Raw genomic sequence first — 23,681 nt, forward strand, 5'->3', positions numbered from 1 at the left:
CCTCCTTGTGGCTGTCTTGCAGTTTTCTCCAGCAGCTGGAGCCTTTCTCCAGCTTCCAGCACCTACTGCTGCTTCCTGCAACTTCTCTAGGTGCCCCGGAGCCATCCTCTGGCTCCCCACACCCAGAGCCCCTCTTTAACACCCACACTTTCCCTTAGTAGCATTTTCCCTCTACCTGCCTACCTTGTCAGCTCCCCTGTAGCTCTGGCTCCAGTTCCAGCCTCTGTGCTGGCATCACTCCCCTGTTCTGTAGGCTTTGGGCATTGTCTTTTAATCAGTTAAGATCAGTTAACCTAAAGTTACCCCCGAGCCTCAGTTCTTCAGCCCAGGCCCCTCTAGTCTACTGGTTCTAATCCTGGTCCCGGTGACTTTCACTCCCAGCAACTTTCACTTCCTATACTTCTACTTTCTTACCTTAAACTTTCCCCAGGTATCCCAAGTACACCAAGCACATACATACATATCACAACACCCAACTTAGGAACTCAACTGTGTATATGTGTAGGTGGGTGGTATGTGTGTGAATTAGTGAATACACACATATACACACACACACACACATATACATATATGGATACACATAGAATACACATACATATATAGATATCATTGTGTGTGTGTGGTATATGAATTAGTAATCCATGTATGTGTATTGGATGTGCAGGTGTTGGTAACTGATTCTGTCTAAATTTGGTGTGTGTGGTGTGTATGGGCTTAAACTGGTGATAGGTGTGGATGAACCTAGACTGGTTATTTTGAACGTGTGTGTATCTGAGTTGCTAGCGTGAGTGTGTATGCCTCGTAGGGGTTTATGCACCTAGTGAGTGTATGTGTGCTTAATTGATTTTTATGTGTGCATGTGCAATTGTACACCATGCCCTCCTGTCTAACAGTGCAATATTGAGATCCTGAGCGTTGGCCTGACACCTCAGGGCAACAGTACATCACATGATTTGCTAGCATGATACTTTCACTGCTGCAGTCTAGCTGAAATCTAGTTAGCGACTGATCCAATATCATAGATTTAAATATAGTTAAATAGCAGGTATGTTTTTCCTGCACACTCTGAGAATCTTTGGACCTGTTAACACCACACTACTGTTATTCTCCTTTTCATCCCTTCACATCTACATCCTCAACATTGCATGTAATGCTGCTTTCCTTTCTGGAGAAGGTTCCTGGAGAAGGTTCAACCTTGGAATATAAATAGTTCCGTTTCCCATATCACTTGCATCATTAACTTTAGACATTTTTCTAGCTTTTGTGCTGTTTTCAGTGCTGTGTACACTGGAGCATGATGTCTGCATTCTTGGTTAGTCTCTTTGTCCTTCTTAATACCTTCAGATGGAGCCTTTGCACTTCTTTTGAACTCCCTCTTCTGCCTCAAAGATCCAGGTAAAAAGCAGTGAAGTTATAATCTCATTCTGTCTGATATCACAGTATTTATCAGACACCTTTGTCAACAGTTTCAATGCTTGGCAGATTATTCTGAGTAGTATGATCACATCTACTTTCCATCCTTTTCTCCCAGTGAGATAGGTAGCAATATTTTTCCTTCATTTTCCATGCACCATTCAAACAAAATGACTTTAATGCAGGCAAATGCAAAGTTATCCACTTATGAACAAGTAATGCACTCCATAGCTATATAGTGGGGACTGTACCCTAGAAAGCAATGACTCATTGTGGATGGGCAATTCAATATGTGCTCCCAATGAAATGCTATGGTTAATGTAATCCTTCTTTATATAAAGAAGGGAACAATGAATAGAAGAGAGAGGTGATTTTAACTCTGCATATATCCTTGATGAGACCAATACTAAAATATTGCTTCTACTTTTTCTACTTGCATTATCATCATGATCAATACAAGGATAAGATGCAGAAACAAGCCACAAAAATGATTTAAGGGTTAGAGAAAATGTCTTACTCTGTGAGACCTAATGAGCTCATTCTGTTTAGTTTATGAAGAAGAAAACTGAGGTGAGCTGATTATGATGTTTAAATACTGTCACTGAAAAAAAGATACTAAGTACAAAAGGGGTTTCTAATCCAACTGAGAAAGGCAAAACAAAAAACAATAACACGTTCAAATAGAAAACAAAGCACATTTAAAAAAATAATTATAGTGATAAACATTTATAAAAAACTGTTCTGATTAATGATGGACTGTCCATAGCTTGATGTTTTCACTGGCATCAAGACTGGGTGTCTTTCTGGTAGATAAGCTTTAATCTATCCCAAATGTTCCATCACATAAACTAGTGGGTTCAATACAGAGAGCAGGATGAAATGTAAAGGCCTGAGATATAGAGAAGTGCTGACTATATGATTGAAAGTCTCCTGGCCTTGAACTCTATGAATCTGTGAATGTTTGTTTTCATTTTCATCCCCAATGGTCAGCGCTGTATACAAAATCAATTCTTGCTTTCACTGCTCCCAAGGTTTAATAAGGATTTTTTTTTCTGAAAATACTAATCCAGTACCATTCATACTTCTTGGGCACATCTACATGAGAGGCAGTACTGCACATTAGCATAGCTTACTGCTCTATATATGTGCATGCTTACTGCACAGTAAAAACCCTTAATCCCACTTAAATTTGTTACTTGAAAATGCTGAGGGACAAGGCAGAAGTGCTGCACCAGTTTGAACAGGGCAGGCACTCCAATGCCCACATTTATGAGGACCTGTCAGACCAGATGCAGGAGCATGGTTGCCACAGCATGCCACATTAAGATCAAGGCCTTGTGGGTGCAGTGGGGTGCTGTGACTGACCACAATTGTTGGTTCAGCTGTGCCCATAAATCCATACCCTTTATGCAGCAACTGACAGCCATTCTTGCACCCTAGAACTCAGGCCACAGCTGTGCAGTATATACCATTGTGGGTGTCCTACCTGAGCCCCCACCCAATACCAATGAGGAGGACTGTGCTGAGCCACCAGCCTTGCCAGTCCCGGCCACATGGTAAGCCACACAATGCGGGGGAAGGCCCTCCCTGCCCCAGACCCCATCCCTGCCCCCAGCTTGCCGTATTCTCCTGGCCACTGGTCCCCGTCCCCCCCACAACACTCAGAGAGGCAGAAGACAGTGTTAAACTTTATTGAGCAACTTGTACCCTGGCAGGTAGGTAGCCATGGGCCTCTCATAGATTCATAGATTCATAGATGTTAGGGTCAAAAGGGACCTCACGAGATCATCGAGTCCGACCCCCTGCATAGGCAGGGAAGAGTGCTGGGTCTAGATGATCCCAGCTAGATGCTTATCTAACCTCCTCTTGAAGACCCCCAGGGTAGGGGAGAGCACCACCTCCCTTGGGAGCCCGTTCCAGACCTTGGCCACTCTAACTGTGAAGAAGTTCTTCCTAATGTCCGATCTAAATCTGCTCTCTGCTAGCTTGTGGCCATTATTTCTTGTAACCCCCAGGGGCGCCTTGGTGAATAAAACCTCACTAATTCCCTTTTGGCTCCCCGTGATGAACTTATAGGCAACCACAAGGTCGCCTCTCAACCTTCTCTTGCGGAGGCTGAAAAGGTCCAGGTTCTCTAATCTCTCCTCGTAGGGCTTGGTCTGCAAGCCCTTAACCATACGAGTGGCCCTTCTCTGGACCTTCTCCAGGTTATCCGCATCCCTCTTGAAGTGCGGTGCCCAGAATTGCATGCAGTACTCTAACTGCGGTCTGACCAGTGCCCGATAGAGGGGAAGTATCACCTCTTTGGATCTATTCGTCATGCATCTGCTGATGCATGATAAAGTGCCATTGGCTTTTCTGATGGTTTCGTCACACTGCCAACTCATGTTCATCTTGGAGTCCACTAGGACTCCAAGATCCCTTTCTACTTCCGTGCCACTCAGCAGGTCATTTCCTAGGCAGTAGGTGTGCTGGATATTTTTCCTCCCTAGGTGCAGCACTTTGCATTTCTCCTTGTTGAACTGCATTCTGTTGTTTTCTGCCCACTTGTCCAACTTGTCCAACCTGTCCAGGTCTGCTTGCAGCTGTTCCCTGCCCTCCAGCGTGTCCACTTCTCTCTCATGCTGAGGAACGCGTCAATGCTGGAAGCAAACTTCTCCTTGGCAGCAGGGGGCAGGGACTTGTAGTGCAGTCACAAGGAGCCTTCCAGGCAGTGGTGGAGGTTGTGGGGCAGCTCAGATTTATCTCTTACACTTTTGTAGCTCAGAGTCCCATACCAGGAGCACAAGTGTGCCTGGGCACCATTGCAGCAACAGGGCATAGCGGGTCACATACCCCTCAACTAGTGCAAAAAGCTCATCATACATCGCCCAGGGCATGCACAGCAAGGGCATGCTTGGGATCCAGTAGCAGCATAGCAGGGGGCTGCCCCAGAGCAACTGCTCAAGAGGCCCCCCTGTGAAGAAGGTGGAGGTGCAGGCAGTTCCACATCCCAGTTGTCCAGGAGCCCCATACCCCCTGAGTCCAGGTGTCATGGGCTGAGCAGCAGCACAGCAGAGTGGTGGGCCTTCAGGAGAGAGGTGGGGGGGTAGCAGGGTCTGGAGCTGCAGCAGCAGGTGCTGCCAGAAACCTGGCCTGCCCCACCCTGGGAATGGGTTGGGGGAGGAAGTCTGCCTGTGGCCAGCATCCAGTGGCCCTTTGGCCTCAGGAGAGCCTGCAGGGATGGGGGTCTTTGCCAGCAGCTGCATGAGCCTGGACTTGCCTGCCCAGTTTACCAACCCCGCAGTCTGAGGCCAGGCACTGCACAGCCCCTGGTACACAGCATCTTATCTCTGAAATGTTGCAAATTCTCACAAAAAGCTTCCATGTCATGGGTCTGAAGTTCCTGGATCTTGATACAGAGGAGAGGCCACACTTAGCAGTGGGGATGCTGGCTCAGGGTCACCACCACCCACAGCCAGGGCCCTGTGGATGCACCAGCTCCATCAGAGGTGCACAATGGACTTCACCTTTGTCCTCTAGTGGGTGATGGTGGTTGGAGAGGAGCATGCAGAGGACAAATGGGCCTGGTGGGTGGATTGCCCATGAGGACAGTGGGGCCAGAAGGACCAAGAGTTTCAGGCTGAGCTCCTGGTCCTAGAACATGAGCAGCTCCAAGTACTGTGGAAACTAGTCAGGATGCAGGCTCAGTTCTGAGGCTCTTTCTCTTAAGTGTCAGCAGTCTGGAGGTGGGATGCTGAGGCCCACAACCCCCCTCCAGTGGGGTGCCTGAGGTGGGCTGCTGGTATGCCCTTAGTCCATGGTGGCCTCAGGGACCCTTCCCAGGGGATGGGGAGGGGGATGGAAACCCCTCTCAAGGAGGGACAGCAAGGGACCCTTTGTTAATCTCAAGTCTCTGCTTTTGTATTCTCCTCCCCCCCGATGACTCCTGATGACTCTTCACCTGTGGCTATCTCTGACCGGCTGTCTCTCTATTCACACGTCCACGTAGCCTTCCAGGCCTTCTCCAAATTTGGTTTGTTCCCCTAAAACCAGAACTCAGCCCCCCTGCTGCCCTGGGGCCTTGTATCTGGTGTCACTTATCTCATGTTATGGGACAGTATGGTTCCCAGGCTATGTGTCCTTGTTGTGTCAGACAACCTGTCTGCCTCAAAGGCTGTGATCCTTCAATTCTCAGGCAGCATCCATCCATTGGCCTTGTTGTGCTAGACAGCCTGTCTGCTTCCAGGGCTATATGGAACTCTGTGTGTGAAACCCAGGCTCTTACAAATCAATTAACCCCTGGTGCCCATCTTGACCCCTTACCTATATCTATACCTATAAAATAATTCCCAAAAAAACAGACCTTTGAATATTGTTTTCAAGCCAACAGTGGGTAGGTGATGGGGATGTGGGTCCTGTCCAGGGCCCCAATACACTGGGTGAATACCAGTGCATGGAACCCTGCCACCATTGCCAGGGCCCCGCACACCTCCAAGACAGCCACCCTGGCAGTGGCCTTGCCCATGCTGAACAGGTGTCTAATGTACCAGAGGCTGGAGGCTGTGGCCAGCTTCAGCACAATGAGGGCCAGCCTAGTCTCTGCAGGGAGGGCTAGGCACATGCCTGTGTCCTGCCATTCCAGGAGGGGGTGAAGCTGCTGGAGTAGATCCTAGAAGGTAGCCCAGGTCTTGTAGCTCTCCAGCCACTGCTCATTGTCCCAGGTCTGCTGGACAATGTGCAGCCACCAGTGCTGGCTGGCCTGGAAGGCCCAGCAGCAACACGGCTAGAGGCCCAGGAGGGCAATGGTGGCCCCAGTGGTGGCATTATGAAGTCCCTCGTCAGTGTCCCTGCCTGCAGCAGGGCCACAGCAGTCAGCAGCCAAGCAGGCAACTGCTGTGCATGAGAGAGATGGGTGGTCAAGACAGCCACGTAGTGGTCAACATGGTGGGCCAGCAGGGAGGTGGCAGCAGCCAGCAGGAGTGTGGAGCACTGGTCATCATTATCAGGGGCAGGGGCTAGAGCAGCCATAGCGTGGGGAGTCAGAGTGGCCAAAGAGAAATCTGTCCTTGTGCTGGACATGCTGCTTCTAAACAAGAGAGCAGAGCAAGCCTGTCTTTTAAAGATGGCTGCTGGGTGTTGGCAGCCGTAGCCAGAGCCTAGAGCTTATCCTGTTTCTGCCAGAGGCTCATTGCAGGGCTGCAGGAAACTGGGTGCAAATCTTCTCCCTAATCCTTGCATGTGTAAATGCCTGTCTCAAATCACTTACACCAGAGTAAATTTAGGCCAGAGTAAATGCATGTGTAGATAAGCCCCTTGTTTGATCTTCTAGTCTTTGCTTTGTTTTCTGGTTAATCACCCTCTCTTCCTTTCTGTGTAACGACTGCTGCCTTCAGGTTTTACATCCCCTGGGCTGCGCAATAATATGAAATAACTATTTTTTTTAAACTGGCAGCTTCTTATAGCAATTTACAGAAATGCTGCAACTGCAGCTAGTATTCAAGCCACATGAAACCAGACTGATTTCCTCTTTCTTTCAGGTGTCTTCTCCAAACTGCTGCCTCCTATCATCTGTGTTCTTCCCTCCAGGTTTCATGCAAGTACAACACTACAGTATAGGATTGATGACTATTTATGTATTGTCCATGCAGGTATACCTATAGGATTGGCTGTTGGGAACTGCCCCACAATGATTCTGGTTGTTTGATACCTGTGTGGTATTAATAGGTTGCTAATACCAGAGAAAAAAGTTTATTAAGAAAAAATATTAATGAAAGTCTTTGGAGGGTGATGGTATTAGTTTAGCAGTCACAAGCACTGAAAAGATAATTTGATGCACAGATGGTACAAATCACCATAGTCAATTTATACCAGATAAGGATAGAGCCTGGTTTCTTTTGCCTTCTTCAAGGTCCTGATTAAATCCTGATTGTCTTACAGGGCAAGTTATCAAACTCCACATCATAATAATAACAAGATCATTTATAATTCTGAAAGATTTCCTTGAAATATCACTGGCCAGATTTTAATATAGAATAAGTAACATGAATAGCATTCAGACAAAAGTGCTTTAATGTTGTGCCTTGTCATATAAATCACATTATCTCCTGTTATAAAATCAAAATTTAGTTCCCACTTTTGTAAAACTTCAATAGCATTTACAGTTTTAAAATCCAGTACTTCAAAAATAGAGCAATCCCATAAACTGCCCTCCAAGCATTCTCCCCTTCATGTTTTTACAAGTGATACTAAAACAATTAAAATGTTAAATTGCATCAGTTTCCAAAAATGTCATTAAATCCAAAACCATAATAAAGTAAAACTACCACATGTCTTAAATCTATATTGGGTTTGCACTGCCTGTGCCTTTTACTCTGGTAAGAGATATTTTTGCATCTGTTGTTCACTTGAGACAACACCAATATCCTTAAAATTGGATTCAAAGATTGCTTCAAAGCTGTCTTTCTCCTATTCTGTGCATTCAGTGGGACATTAGCCAGTGTAAAATGTCTCTGTCGGGTCGATGCCTCTGACTTGATGATTACACTTTCTGTTCACTTCCACTACTCAATAAATCTGTCTCTGTCTTTTGATGTTTTTCCCTCCATCCATTTAGCCTTTCATGTTCATCTCTTTAACATTTGTGCATTTGTGTTCAAATACCTAGAAAAACTAGATCACAAACCTCTCCCTATCTCTGGCACATGCACACATGTGCATGCACACATGTGTGTGCACACACACAGTATGAGAGAGAGAGAGACCTTTGACTTCTTAAACCTTTATTATACAAATATTAAAACAAATGTGAAAGTGAAAAATGGCCCTTCTAGGGACAAAACATGAGACACTTATCAGCAACAAAAACCCATGTCATCAGAGATAGAAATCCTCTTGCCCATACTCCTTAAGGGGTTACATATGTAGGACCAACTGTCCATCTTCCACCTTGCAGATTGCCCCTTCACTGGCCCAGCATGACACAAATTGGTCCACATTTTGTTGCAAAGAAGTGTCCAAAGTCAAATATCCAGCAAGAAATTAGCCAGGCAAGTCACAATTCCCTAGTCTGCTCAGTATGGAAGAGAAGATGTACTTGAAGAAGTCTGTCCAGTACAACAAAGAAAGTGCTAAGGTCAAGCAAAGAGTGGCTGCAGGTGGGGGCAGTTCAGGAAGGTGTGAAAAAGAGTGTCTTCTACCTCCTCATCACAGAAGAGGTAAGAGGCTGACACCACCATGTCTAAGTGGCCAGAGCCTCATACAGCAGCCACCACTGGAGGTCACTAGTTCTCTTGGCAATCTATACTTTGTACAGAATGTGCTAGGTCAGATTGGCTTCCTCAGGTGTTGTTGCCTCTAGGTCAGGGGTTGGCAACCCCCAGCACGCAATGCCGTTTTCCTCAGCACACATTGAGGCTGGGGAGGCAGCAGCTGTTTGTAGTCTCCTAGGCTCAGTGCCCCCTGTGCAAGGGCAAGTTATGAAGCAGGGGCTCCTGAAGCAGCTCTGGAAATCACAGGCATCTGAGAGGGAGAGAGAGAGATGTCATTTGGAATCAATTAGCACGTGTATTGGAAGTTTCATTATGTTGTAAGATTGTTGCATGTGGAAAGAATATTAATCTATTCTCTCATTAGGTCAGAGTTGAGGCACCTTGGCAAGGTACTGAAGGGAAGATTTAAGCATATATACCCATGCTATACTTTTCCTGTAGATAAACTATTTCAATTTCCATTGTTGTCAGTCAGGCATCTTACCTCAAAATGCTAAAAAATGTGGTAAAACTATAACCACCAGCAGCTCTCCTCTTCTCCTCAATATTTTGGTTTCTCCTTTGGATTAGTCTAATGGCAACAAAATGCACTGAGGTGGGACACCTTTGTTTATGCCCCTTAACTGAGACTCAGTGTCGGTTCCAGGAAAATTTTCCTCTTTAGTACCTGTCTATGGGGAAACTATATGAATTATCTAGCAAACAGTGAAGCTACCAAAAAAAAGTTAAAGCAGAGTGAAATTCTTCTTTAAAGCAGAAGATGCAGTACGCTTAGAATATAATTATAGTATCAGTATACTTATACTACCTGAAACAGATAAAGTATCTTAGGTTAGTTACAGCAGGAAAAAACAGATTTTGCTTGTCTGAAAAGGAAATCCCTTCTGTGACATCTCCCTGGCAGATGCAGCTCCAAAGAGTGCTAAGTGACACCTTCCCTGACTCGCCTGACTTATAAAATTCTGAATGTGTCAGTTTTTACATACACAGAAACCTTTGATTGACCTAGCATAGCTAACCCTGTTTCCCAAACCAGTTTTCTCTTGTTACCTACACACAATTGGATTTGGGGGCAAACTGCTGCATACTCTGAAAGAGAGAAGCAGCCAAAGGTCTTTTAACAAAGATTAGCAGCTGCCTTTCAAAATCTTGCAATGATCTTAGATATCTGCACTCACTAACCAATCTGCTGGTCCCTATCCCAGTCAGTTTCTTTAATGTCCTTTCAAATAGCCATTTCCTTCAAAACACTACCCATTTTCCCTTACCCATACTATTTTTTCTTGTTATAAAATATCAGTTATAGACAGGGACTAAAAAAATTTGCAGCCATTGCATCTATAATTTTGTCAGTTGGATTATTACAGAAATGGTATCAAGGCTGGTACACTGAGTATTATACAGACCCACGGGTATAATATTTTCCACCACCCCATTCAGTCCCATCCCTGAAATTAAAACCTAGGTTAGTTTAGACAAAAAAATGAGCAGTGAGGACTATGTCCCACTGTCCAAAACTTTTCTCTAGCAGTATGACTAGCTACAAAGGCATGTCCTGATTCCCCTTCCACAGGTAGGGCTTAACCTATGACTTTAATTCCTGTTTGGGAATGCATCAACTACAAGACTTGGGATGACCAGCAGATATATCTAACCCTTTTCAACGAGAATAAAGCTTAATAGATTTTTTTTAAGACTATTCTATTTTTTTTCTTCTTCTCCCACCATTACCTAGTATTTTATCTTGCTTTTCCATGGCACTGAAATATCTTTCCCATACAATGATTTCATACTTCTCCAACTCTCTAATAGCCTCGTGCCTGTTTCTCTGAAATAACTTTGTATTCAGCCATGGACTTTCTCATTATGAGTGTTATATTACAGTTAAAGGAACCAAAGTTTCAAGAAAGACTTGAGTACCCTCTCACTCAAAGAGGCCTCCATGAGCTACACATGAGATTAACAGGTGAAACAAAATGTGTCCTGGGAATTTTTTCATGTACCAGATGGGATCTATTCACCAGAGTCTGAATTTATTTTGGTAACTGCTTATTTCAGCTAATGGGATAGCAACTAAACTGTTTGAGTTGAGTTTGAAATTAAGGGCATATAAACTACACATACCAGATATCACCTGGAATACTTTTTTCCATGGACAAATCCAATGCAACTGTAATTTTACCCCATTCTTCGTGGTCAGAGCTACATTTTCAGGTCCATTCCAAGAGAACAATAATACCTGTATGGAAAATTGGACAAATGTCATTAGTTAAAGTCAAATTATAAGATTTTAACTATCACTTTAGAGCTGGCTATGTAGTCTTTGGATTTTATTTCCACTCACCAGGTCAACACCCTGGAGTCATGTTGCCTTTTTTTTTTTAATTCCCAATTACATACCCCGCTGAAGCTTTTTAAAGCAAAAAGCAACCTGTGATTTCAGTTTAAGAGCCAGTTTGCCTTTGGGATAGATTTTTTAAAGAAATATTAGCTATTTGTTTAAGTGCTAATAACCCTAAATTTCCAAAGTACATTTAGGCCAGGTACAGGCTAGCATTTCAGCATGAGCCACATGACTTTTAAAAGTACATGAGTAAAACAAACAGCTAACAAGAATGTAAAAGCACTGTGTGGTGCTGTAGGCCAGCCTTGTACAGTTTAACCAGCCAAAGCAAAATAACAGTGAAGAAAAGATACATTTTTTTCCGTGAATAAAAGATGTAAATTTAACTGAAATAGTAAATTTAGCTTCTCTTCTTTTACTGCATGTTAGCATTTCTTTGTTGTCCTTTTCTTGGGGGAGTTTAACAGCTCAACCTAATTCCATATACAGAAGGAACTTTATAGCCTTTCATTTGGTTAAGGTCTAATGGGCCATTCGGGAGTTGCTAACTGAATAGCTGTGCATATTGGAGGAAGCTGATCACAGTGGGACTGACATAGAGTGGCTGGTTTAGAGAAAAGCTGCTGTTACTGAGCTGACTCTCCACCTGCAAAAACACAGCTTAGAGGGACAGTAGTCATGTAACCTCTACAAGGCAAATGTTCACTAAACAATTCACCCCTACATTTTCTACCTTTGCTGTCATTGTTGCAACTTCATAAGTGACTGCAGTGTTGGGAGTAGCAGCATTGCAAAGATGCCAGATTTCCAGCATCTTTAGTGCTATAGATATGTCTACACACCAGCGTAGTGTAGACATGCCCAAGTTAGCACAAGTACCAGTGGCTATCTAGCTGTTGCAGTACAGACCCCAATGTGTGTAAATTTTATCCTGTAACGGCAGTATTACCCTTTGCCACCCAATGTTATCCTGATGTGTTTTGAGCAGGACTAGAGGCATGGGATGAAAGTCTAGTCTCAGTGAAGAAAGAGCCAAGATTTTATCCAAGCTGTTTGAAAGGGCAGCAGTTACCAATATTTTGGTCTCCTCTACCTTGAAAAACCTAGTGCTATTCTGACATAACACCCCTAGGAGAGATGCAGTTTATCTTGGCAAAATAATTCTATTTTAAATTAGTCCTCTGAATGGAATACTATATACTATAAAAATGGCATTTTTACAGATATACAATATTGTTTCAATTTTAAATCAACCTTTTTTGGGGGAGGAGGCAGTGTGGGGGGTGGGAGAAGAATCATAAAAATTGCACTTAACTTATGCATGGGTCTGACCTATAATCAGGCCCCTGACAATCTTTACTATTCTACTTGTGGTATTTTTGTGCATGCAATAAAAATACTAAACCTGTATTGTTTTTCCTCAGTGCAATTTTGTTTTAATATTTCTAATGCATTTAACCCTATGGATCCTTTCCTTGGTTACTTGATTCTTCTGTGGAATTTTTAAAGGGCAACAGCAGTTTTAGGACTATCTGTAGTTATCAAGTTACAAAAGGATGCTTTGCTTAAAATTGAATCTGAAAATGTCAATTTGACTTACAGTAGTGTTGGGTTGTTGTAGCTGTGATGCTTCAAGGAATATGTGAGAAACAAGATTTGTTTGGTAATAACTTTTATTTGACCAACTGGAGCTGGGAGATATGTCAGACAATCTTTCAGGCACAAAATACACATCCTCATATCTCACTTGCTTCTAAATACACACCAACAGTTCCTCTAAACTCCCATTTTAGGAGGGAGCTGTATGTCCAGTATACATATAATTATTTAAGGGCATTGCAAATGCCTAAAACTGAGAGAAGTAAAGAGTTCAATCTGTTTAGTTTATCAGAAGGAAGACTAAGAGGTGACTTAATTGAAATGTTTAATTCTTCCCTTAAGTACCAGGCATTGTCTCCCTATGGTGGTATCTAAGTACCAAGTACTTTAATCCAGCAAAGAGGAGAGAAGAGGAGAGGAGAGGAACAATGGCTGGAAGCCAAAGTCACTCAAATTCAGTGTGGATATAAAGCACAATGTGTTTAATAATGACGATGACTAACTGCTGGGACAAACCACTGAAAACAAGTAATGGATACACTATTTCTTGAGGTCTTCACATGCACACTGGAAGCTTTTCTGAAAGCTTTAGCCTAGCGTTCTCAGCCATTTTTATACTGCAGGCATCCCTGCACAACTTTTGTGAATTGAGCAGCACCCCATTTAAAAAACTGATTTATTTATTATGGTACTTTACCCTTGCTTACAGCGGGTGATGGGGGGAAGAGGAACTTCCTCTTACAGGGACTAGACAGTAGGGATGGGAGGGGATGGAAAGAGGAGGAGCAGCTGGGCAGGGATTAACCTGTGCTACCACCTTGAATGCTGCACCACCCTTCAAAGGATCTCAAGGCACCCCAGGGTGTCATAGTACCCTGGATGAGAATCACTGCTTTAGCCAAACCTGCATTCCAATTTAGTGCAGCACAAGTTATGGAGCTCAGTACTGGTCTGCCCAGGTCCACATCCCATCTGGCCTTGAACTCTTTGAATCTATGACAGACACCAGGTTACAGCCTGTTGAATTACCTTCTGGAGATGCAGTTTCCCTCAAGACATTAAGGGGTATCAAAAGTGTTCCAGCCAACAATGTTATGTACAAGTCAACCATGGGGGAGGTGTGGTACCAGACGGCTAGCTACATTTGATCCATTGATTATTTTTAATATATTCAAGTGTTAACATGCCTTGGCACTGTACAAGATGGAAATGAACTCTGTTCCAGATGTGCTGAGAATCCCCAAATAGTAGAAATTTAGTGTTTAGGACATCTGTAATAAAAGTAATTTTTAAGGAGAATCTTGCAGGAGAAGAGGTTTGTTGCTAATAGGGTCTCTCCTGTACACAGATTTACAGAGCATCATTGGATGTGCCATCATTGGCAGGAAATGAGACCTTGACTGCAGACAGTGAGCACCTGAGAAGGGCCATCAGTTGTAGCAGCTTCAACAGGATGAAATTCAATAAGATATTTTATTAGTTTTATCTCAGGAAATAGAAAGCTAGGGTAGGTAACCTCTTCCTAAGGGAAAAAAAACAACATTCTGGACATTATAACCACATTTTTTACTGTTACTAGTAGATGCTCCAAAAGTGCTAAAATCTGACATCGGACCAGCACACCAAAGCTGCCTAGGTGCTATTGATTGGACTAAATGCTCAGTGTCGAGGGAACTGCCATGCTATTTTACATCAGCTGTTCCTATACCAAAGAGGTGCTAAATATATATGTTCCTTATAGTGCTCTTGGGGCTTAGTATTCAACAGAAAGTCATATAAGGTCTCCATAGTGTGAAGAACATATAGACGTACCCAAGCACTCACAGGACAGTATACTATAGCCTGGATGGATAAGTAAATTTCATCACATTATTTTATGTCTATTGAGAAATGTTGCACAAAAGAAAAGCACTCCACTAATGAGCCACCACTGTGTATGTTCACCTGAAGTTGACATTATTTCAAATAAAATTGCAAGACCACATCAGGAAATACCCATTTCCAACAGCGTCTCAGACAACAGAACTTGTTGAATTATCTCTTGGCCTTATGTATTTACATGGTGATACTATCTGAACTCCCTCCTTTGATCACCACAAAATGCCTGTGAGGTAGGGCAGTACTATTTCCTCCATTTTACAGATGGCAAACTGAGGCAAAGAAGCTTAAATAATATGAACAAGATTAAACGGGGAATCTGGGGTAGATTACAGAATGGAATCATTTTCTTCTAAATCTCTGGGTAGTTCCTTCACAATTAGACACTTTTCTGCAGACATAATTGTCCTTACGATATGATTTGTTCTGTGATCTACACCAGGGAACAAGAGAATAAATATTCAGAAGATATTCTCCAAGAACCAGGGATTTAAGTTGTGGAGAAGTCTATTCAACACTCAATCACCTAAAAAAAAAAAAAATCAGCTGAGGCATGGAGAGGTTTAGACATTTAAATTGATGGCACAAAAGAATATCTTTCTCAGTAACACCAGTAAGAGCAAAAATGTACAAAGGCTATCAAGCTTCATGCTCCAGGCATAAGTCAGATACTAACTGCCCCCGGTTAGGAAAAAATTTCCTTCAGTCATATGTTATTACATAATTGTCAATTACGGTAGATTTACACCTTCCTTTCAAGCATCTGGTATTGGTCACTGTCAGAGACAGGAAAGTAGACTAATTGAAGCATTCATCTGATTCTTAATGGCAGTTTTTATGTTTCTATATGCCTGTGTTCCTAGTAATTTAGCACTTGATTCTCAAAGATGCTGAACACACAGCCCTATCGATTTAAATTTAAACATTTAGGCCTTGCCAGCTTGTTTTGATTGAAGAAATGAACCCAGGTCTCTTGGTTTTTAGTTCCTTGCATTAAGATGAGAACCTTTTCTTTTTCACATTACATTTTTTAAATGTAGTTTCTGTTAAATACAGTACATTATAGGCAGCCAAGAATATCCCTTATTTTGAACCTGTTGAGATGAATGGGAAAGCTTAAATTCTAGTTTAAGCCATTTTCCACAAGGTGTACTAATACACAGGGGTTATATTATATCCAGGATCAAGATGAAATTGTAACACTACACAAAATATGCACATTTGGATCTACAACTAGTTAATCCTTCTTTTTACAGCATACTAATTATAAAACTTAGGCCAGAACCAATTCACCTTTGAAAGTATCACAGTCAGTTACCCAGGACATAAAATAAAATAAAATAAAATAAAATAAACAATACTGTTTTACTCCTTAATACTTTTTCACTGTCTACTAACTAAAAACCTGTTTTGCTCTTACTTCCTTTATATTTGCTACAGTTCAGATTCTATACAATAACTGTACACATAAGAATAAGATTGGAATAAAGGTTATGGATAATAAAGAGATATAAATAAGCTATATCAAGCATGCACCATGAGATCTAGATTTTTTATCCCTACTCCAGCTGTTTTGTGATGTTCGCTGTTTGCTGCCAAACAAACAAAATCAACCAGAAAAGATCTTCAAGCATCTACAGAGGATTCCCCTGTCTAGGAGCATAGGCTAACTGGTGAAACCCCAGAGAAGTGACTCAAACATTGCTCTTGTTCTAGCCCTGTTGTAATTTATAAGGCTGTTCCTAGCACGTCCTATTTGGGTAAACGCTTTGGAGATTTTATATTAGATCAGTCCTCTGCTCCTGCTCCTTTATTCTAAGGACCTTTTGTCCAGGAGTGAGAAACCCACTTATATATGTGATAGAAGCTCCTCAAGGACTATGCAGGAATACCCACTTCCTACAGCTCCTAATTCAGTTTTGGTTAACAAACTCTTACTTACAATTAACAACCCATGAATAAACTAATTTATTGTTCATTTAGGGATGCCTTTATCCTCTCAAATATGGATATTTGCATATACTTAGTTCAAACTTCCCTTCTCAGGAGTTGTTGAGTCTTCTGCCTTCCCAACTTTCTGTTATGGGCACCTTCCCAGGTCCCTGGACTTCTACAGCCACTGATGAACCAGACACTGGTATCTTGAAAGTCTCTTCCTGGTGCCTTCAGTAAGGCCTCAGAAACTCACTTCTAGCTGGCAAGCCTATCAACACTCTCCCACCATTGGCATATCAGCAAATATCCCATGGTATTTCCAAAAAAACAAATAGGCCTTTACAGAGTTCTCAGATGTTAAATTGTCTCATGTACAACCACAAGCCATGACTCCATAGGTAAAATAACATTAACTTGCCACTTTTCTACAATCTCTCCTTAAGTAAAGGAGGAATAACCAGAAAGCAACTACATCCAACTGCATCCCTATGTTGCTACAATGGTTTCTTTGGGGCATAAGTTGCTAGAAAGCTCTCATTTACACCAAAGTTCATCTACTCACCACCTATCCCCATTTTACGTTTGCCTTTTGACACCCCTACCACAGTCCTACATTTGATTGCAGTTTGTTCAAACCAGAGAATGCTTCAATGATTTCAAAATTCTTATATATCATATACAGCTTTGTTTAATTCACTCAGCATATGCTTCCTACTACATGAATGGCCATGATTGTCCCAGCAAATCCCTGCATATATTTATAAAGATAGATAAACTAAAATATAGGGTATAGTTATAAAAGTTTTATCAAAATATATTGAATGGGTTGCATTACAAACAAGTGATTTATGTGGGTCATTCTAAGTGCCAATTAATCGTGCTCCACATCCTGTCATCATATATTGTGTATATGCCAAGAAAGCTACAGAAAATGACTTGACATGTGTTTTAAGGGATTTTAGAAACTGTTGAGGCTGTTTTCCAAACTGGTAGACTCTGAAAGCAAGGCTGCCTTATTTAACCTAGGCAGCCATTCCATTGTTGCTCATGCTAGAAATGCCTACAAGATATATAATTATAAAAAAAAAATTACATACATCATTTTGTTGTTACTGCAGAAAAAAGTCATTTCTTTTTAGGGGGTTAAAGGAGAGAAGTCTCAACTTCAGAGAAAAGAGCAACAGTTCTTTGGCAATTTTTTTCACTCAAAGGGAATGTATTTGAAATTCTTAAAGATGTTGAATTTTTGCTGTAATTCTTGACAAGATGAAGAAGTGACAAGAGTATAGAAATGATCTAATGTGCATGAGCACTGTAATTCATTCATCTTTCTGGGTTTTTTTACATTGATGTCACTACCATAATGCATGCACTGTTACACACACACACATACCATAGTAGTTGCGAAATGTACTGCATACCATCAGTTACAACATTGGTTTATCTAATGTTTCAGTGTTTATCTATATTTAGAACTGGAGCTTCTTAGATGCTGTGCAGTGATATCTCTCGGTAGTTATTGGCTGCTGACACAGAGCATGTCTGTTGCTATATATGAATAAATGTATGTTCATTCTTCATGAAGAAGAAGCTTTTGATTGTTTCTTTGTTCTTTAGTGGTCGTTACTTCTATGACATAACCTGGAAAAATAAATTAACCTGGCATACTAGAGGTGCACGCCTCTAGATTTTTCATTCACAGAAAACTGAATCACACAAAACTAACCACATCCTTCCTCTATAGAATAAATTATCATATTAAAATATGAAGAGACTTGTAATTTAGATTCCTCTACTAAAAATGTTCCTAAATCATCCTATCATTTTAAATATTAGTTTTACACATTTTCCCTGACTTCCCTGTGGAATTTTTACACTGAATTGAGACTGTGCTTTCCACAGTTAGGCTGCATCCACACAAGCAGAGGTGTGCATTTGCAGCAGCAAAAATAGTAGCAGCACAAATCTATGCCACTACTTTGCCCCACCTGTGAACTTTGCAGTGGAACACATTGTCCGGCTGCTCCATGTGCTGCAAGGGAGGCTGGCTGGGACATAGGATGCCTCAGGACAGGGCCAGCCAACAGGAAGGGATCTGCATGTGGCAATGGGGGGGGACAAGCTGCCTGGCCTAGGCTGCCTGCTCCCCTAGCTCCGCTCCCCCTGGGCTGCCTGCTCCCCCATATCCATGTACTGCAGAGCCTATGGGCAACTCGTGTCACCTTAGTCGGGGGCGGTGGAGGTATGTGCCACCCAGCAACCAGTCAGTGACCGGGGAAGAGGTCTCCCCATGGCCGATCTCGCTGACTGGGGAAGGTCCTCCCATGGCCGATTGCGAGGTGGCCAATCACTGCAGTCACTTCCAGAAGTGGTTGTGGCCGTTCCTAGGAGTGCCACAGCACTCCCCAGCCAGTGCTTGCAAGGGGGGCACCGATGCTCCTGCCTGCCCCCCCTGCCCATCACCTAAACAGTGAGTGCACCCCCTATGCATTGCCACTAGCAGAACACCCCATGATGAGGCCAGCTCAGGGCTGCCTGATCCCCCATCTTGAGGAACCCTGCACCCCAGCCAGCTGGGAGGGGTTCAGCGCAGGGGCTCCACGTTTTTCCCATCTCTGCATTTGTCCAGGTGCACACCACTTTGGTGTGCTTTGCACCACTTTCTTATTCAGGGGGGTGGTTTACTACCAGGGTTTTCCAGTACCAAATTTTGCCCCAGCACTGAAAATCAGGAGTGCCGAGCACCATTTAACATGCCAGGCATGAGGTTTGTTGCACCGCAAACCATACATGCCAGCACATCTGGATCCGGCCCTATAATCTAACAGGAAAAATCTTTTTATAGGTGTGGAATATAATGGCACAGAATGGGGAGAGGAATGAATATGGGCTAAAAACAGATACATGTGCCACAAAGCAGGCACCCAGAAAAGAATGACACGGGCTGGCTTTTAAATGCTGAGCACAAAACGATGCTTCTGTACAAGTTGCAGCTATTTCACTGCAGCAGTGAAAAGCTAGCTCACTGGTTAAAAACTAGCGAAACTAAACACAGCCTGACCACAAAGTTTGGATTCATACTTCACCCAAAATGATAGGTGTTTGGATGTAAGACTGTGGATTGTGTGTAAGGACCATTTCTAGTTCAACTCTAAACCCAATAAGGTATAGGGATATGTATTCTTCTCTAAAAGTTTCCAGCTCTGAAGAACAATCTGTTACAGTTGAATATTTAAATGCTGAAGAATATGCTTAGTCAGTGACATATATCCTTAAAAGTATAAATACATTTTACAGACTTTTTGTCAAACAGTATATTGAAAAAATGTATTTAATTGCTTAAATTTCAGCAATAACGGCACATGGCTTGGGGGTTTCTTATATATAACAGACTGCATACAAACTCATACAAAGCTGTGTTTTCTTCATCTGAAAGAAGGGTCCAGTATATGCTTTTGTACTTTTCACTCCTTTCCACTGATTTGTTTTCCAAACAAGCCTCCAAGACCTTAGAGCACCTTATTTTTGGAAGGGATTTGGGGCAGCTTTTTCCCCCCAGAAGGTAAGGCCAAGAAATACATCAGTCACTCTTGTCACTTTCTGACAGTTAAAGTCACCAAAGGCATTTGGTAAACTTTAATTGCTGTCACAACTGTAAAGGTTACACAGGGGGCTAGAGCACAAATCAACTATAGCATGGAAACACAAGTGTGTGAGTGTGTATGAAAGTAACAATTCATTGCAGGAAAACATCACAGTAAAGAAACATCTCACGGTAATTTAAAACCAGATGAAAATAAGAATAGTTTTAATAATTTGTTCTGGAAGCATTTTGTACAAATACAGCCTTGCAATTTGCTTAAAAAGCTACAAGATTTGAAACCATAGGTGTTTTTTTAAAATGCTGTTGGAAAGGAAGACTGCAATTATGTTAAGAAAGGTATAATTAGCACCTTTTATTTCCCCTGACTATATGAATAGCATACTTCAGACAGCTGTTTGTTCATCCTGCCACATTTGAGAATTATTGACTTGAACAGGCAACCTGTTTTTTGAAACTATATCTGTTATTTAATAATTCTAAACAGTTTATAGAGAGATCAGCATTTTTCCCCAGGTGTTCAAAGCATTTTAGTCTATTAAAATGCTAAGCTGCTTTAGAAAAGAAGTCTTTAAAAGTTCCCCATGCTCATAAGCCAAGTTATACTTTTTTGTTAAAACTGCAAGACCAGAAATTTGGAGCGCCTGTCACAAATTAATTAAAGGTAGTACTAAATTTATTTTCCCATGCCTTAAAATTTCATAATCTGAGAACAAATCTTTGCAATGCATAGCATTTAGAAGCAAACATCTCTTATACTATATAAGTATATGGAATATCCAAGTAATATCCCAAGTAATATCCTCCACAGCAAGTATTCCATGTTTTGGCTTTTCCCTTCATGAAATAGTGTCCAGTCAATGCAGCCAAATAAGGGGGTTTCTGCACCTTGTTTCATAGAAATGGGTTCAAATAAATTTTCAGAGGCCAGTATTAGGAATTGTTCCCTTCATCTTCTTTTATAGAAACCCAGTGAATTAGGACCACAAAAAGGCAGAGCATAATGTTGGCTAATATTCAACTTAGGGGGCTTATAAGGAAGGACTTTTTCATTATGAAGATGGGCACACATTGGAACAGGCACCCTACAGAAGTTATGAAATCTCCACCTTGGACATTTTTAAGAGCAGCTTAGAAAAACACTTGACTGGGATGATGTAGTCAGAAATTATCTTGCCTTGAGCGTGCTGTTGAATGATGATTCCTGATGTCCATTCCAGTCATACTTTTCAATGATCCTACGATTATGGGGCATGAAGGGAGAAGAGTTGTTTTATTAGCCACCTAGTCATGGATGCACACACAATTATAAGCAGAGTATTATATCATGCCACTTTTCATCTCTAAAGTCTATGATTCAATGAACCTATGTCTAAACATAAAACTTCGCTTATTAGAAAATGTGCAGAAATATACCCTATAATGTATATTTGTGCTTTTAAATGCTGTGGTTTACAAAGATTTGTTCTCAGATGGTTAATTTTTTTTCTCTGTTTGTAAATTTTAAGGAATGGGAAAATAAATTTAGTAATACCATTTATTATTTGTGTAATAATTTGTATTACCTTAGTACTTTAATGCTAAGTCATTGGCCTAGGGTCTATACAAACAGAGAACAAAAAGGGGATCTTTACCACAAAGGGCTTATAATTTAAATATAAAATAAGAGCTGTATACACATAGAGGGATATAGGAAAATGAAATAATTAGACAATATTGCTCAGCATTGTAGGCTGTGCTCTTAACCAGCAGTCTAACTGCTGTCAACTTTGCTTTTGCCGGGGTGGGGATTAATGTTCTTTTGGGAGAGGAAAAGGAGGAGGGTTGTTTGTTGCGGGGGAGGGGGGGTTGTTAAAGAATGGAGTTAAGAGAGTGGTTTAAGGGAAGATTAAATAACCTGATTTGAAAAGGACGGAGGTGAATGAGGTGGTTTGAATCCATGGTTAGTATAGAAAACAACACTGTGTTGTGTGATATTTAGTTTTAAAATAACTAAGTAATTTTGTTTCTGCTATTTCTTTTGCAAGTATGTTTCATGCCACTTGGGGGCAGGAAACAATCCCATTGATAGTTTCTTGCACCAAGTTAAGCAAAGGCTTTACATAGTTGGTATCCTATGCAAATAAATGGGAACTAGAACAAAAAATATATTTTACTTGTTAAACTTTGGAGTTAAACTGCTAAATCATATTGTATTTGTGAACTCTGATATTTGGACCAGTTTCTCAATATGAAATTTCTGTTTCTTCTCTTTTAAGAGATCAATAGTAACTGGGTTTGTTTATTCTTCTTAATTCCTAGAAGTCCAATCCAAGATTAGGGTCCAGTTGTGTTATATGTATAAAGCCAGAGTAAGAGCATCTTGATCAAATGCTTTAACCACAAGACTATTCTTTATTGTTAGTACGGTTCTCAAGTTCCAGGTAGTGCTGAACTTAAAAGTCATCTTGATGTTCACTCAATATATAGACCATGGTACAGGTTAACATGACAGTTTAATGGTGTGCTGCTTATGTGTACATATCACACATTATTACCAAAAAGTCCTATATGGTATCAAAACTGTTGAACCAAGACACAGTGTTTTTCTTTAATATACCATGCTAGACTGGCAATTTTTGAGAAGCACATTCAAACTTCTCATCACTGAATCAATTGTAACAACAGATCTGGCTTCTCCTTTAACTAACTTTTAAAAAAGTAAATGCTACCAGAATTATTAATGACTGATAAAGTTTACACTGTGTGCAAAAATACTGACTGCACACAGTACAAGGGCATGCTTTGTGGTATAGCTCACAAGGTTCAAATGGTCTCAAAGGGCTGACACTGGATATAAGTTACTGCTTTTTCCTTGTCTAGAAGTAGCAACAAACTTCTCTTGGTATAGATGCAAGTATGACTAAGTTGGCCCCAAACATAAATGAGTCCCCAAGTCCACATTAAACATACAAGAACTATATATCACCTCAGAAGCCAACCCTCTATATTATTTTAAAAGTACTCTATAAATTTAGTGCTTCTCGATACAGTTCCTGCTTTTCTAAGTAAAATATGGCTTTATGAGTTACTCAGTTCTCTACCCCGCTTCTAAAAATCACAGCATTATTGGCTCAGCTTACAGAAAGGAACCTTTTTAGATACAATCTGAAAACAGACAACCGCACCATTACTATCACTATGATCAAATAAGAGACTCTAGAATCATCTGTCAGATGCTTTCATTATATGAGAGAGGTCAAGATAGAGTAAAAACATATCTGCCCTGCAGTCAGGACCTCTCTCTCAAATCTTCACTCAGTATAGCTGTGACAATAGTTCAGATGGCTGAAAGCTTACAGATTTATACTGGAAGTTCTCCAAGGTAATTTTATCACTCCTACTTTAAAATAAAAAAAGATAGATATACTGGTCCAATCATGATTTAGATCTTTCAAACAAGATGTAACACTCCTCAAGGGTCATGAGGAAAAAAAGATGTAGAAATAACTTTTAAATCTGAGATCATCAGAGACTATGCACTCTACATTGATTTAACTGGAGAATCGTTTTTCAAAGTTTGCTCTAAATTCTTTGGGGTGAACTTCATCGTGTGATATATCACTTGGGAGCTTTAAACTTGAGACAAAACTACTGGGTTTTGCAATATAAAAAAAAGTGG

Source organism: Alligator sinensis, unplaced genomic scaffold (genome assembly GCF_000455745.1).
Source record: "Alligator sinensis unplaced genomic scaffold, ASM45574v1 scaffold575_1, whole genome shotgun sequence".
Taxonomy (NCBI): domain Eukaryota; kingdom Metazoa; phylum Chordata; order Crocodylia; family Alligatoridae; genus Alligator; species Alligator sinensis.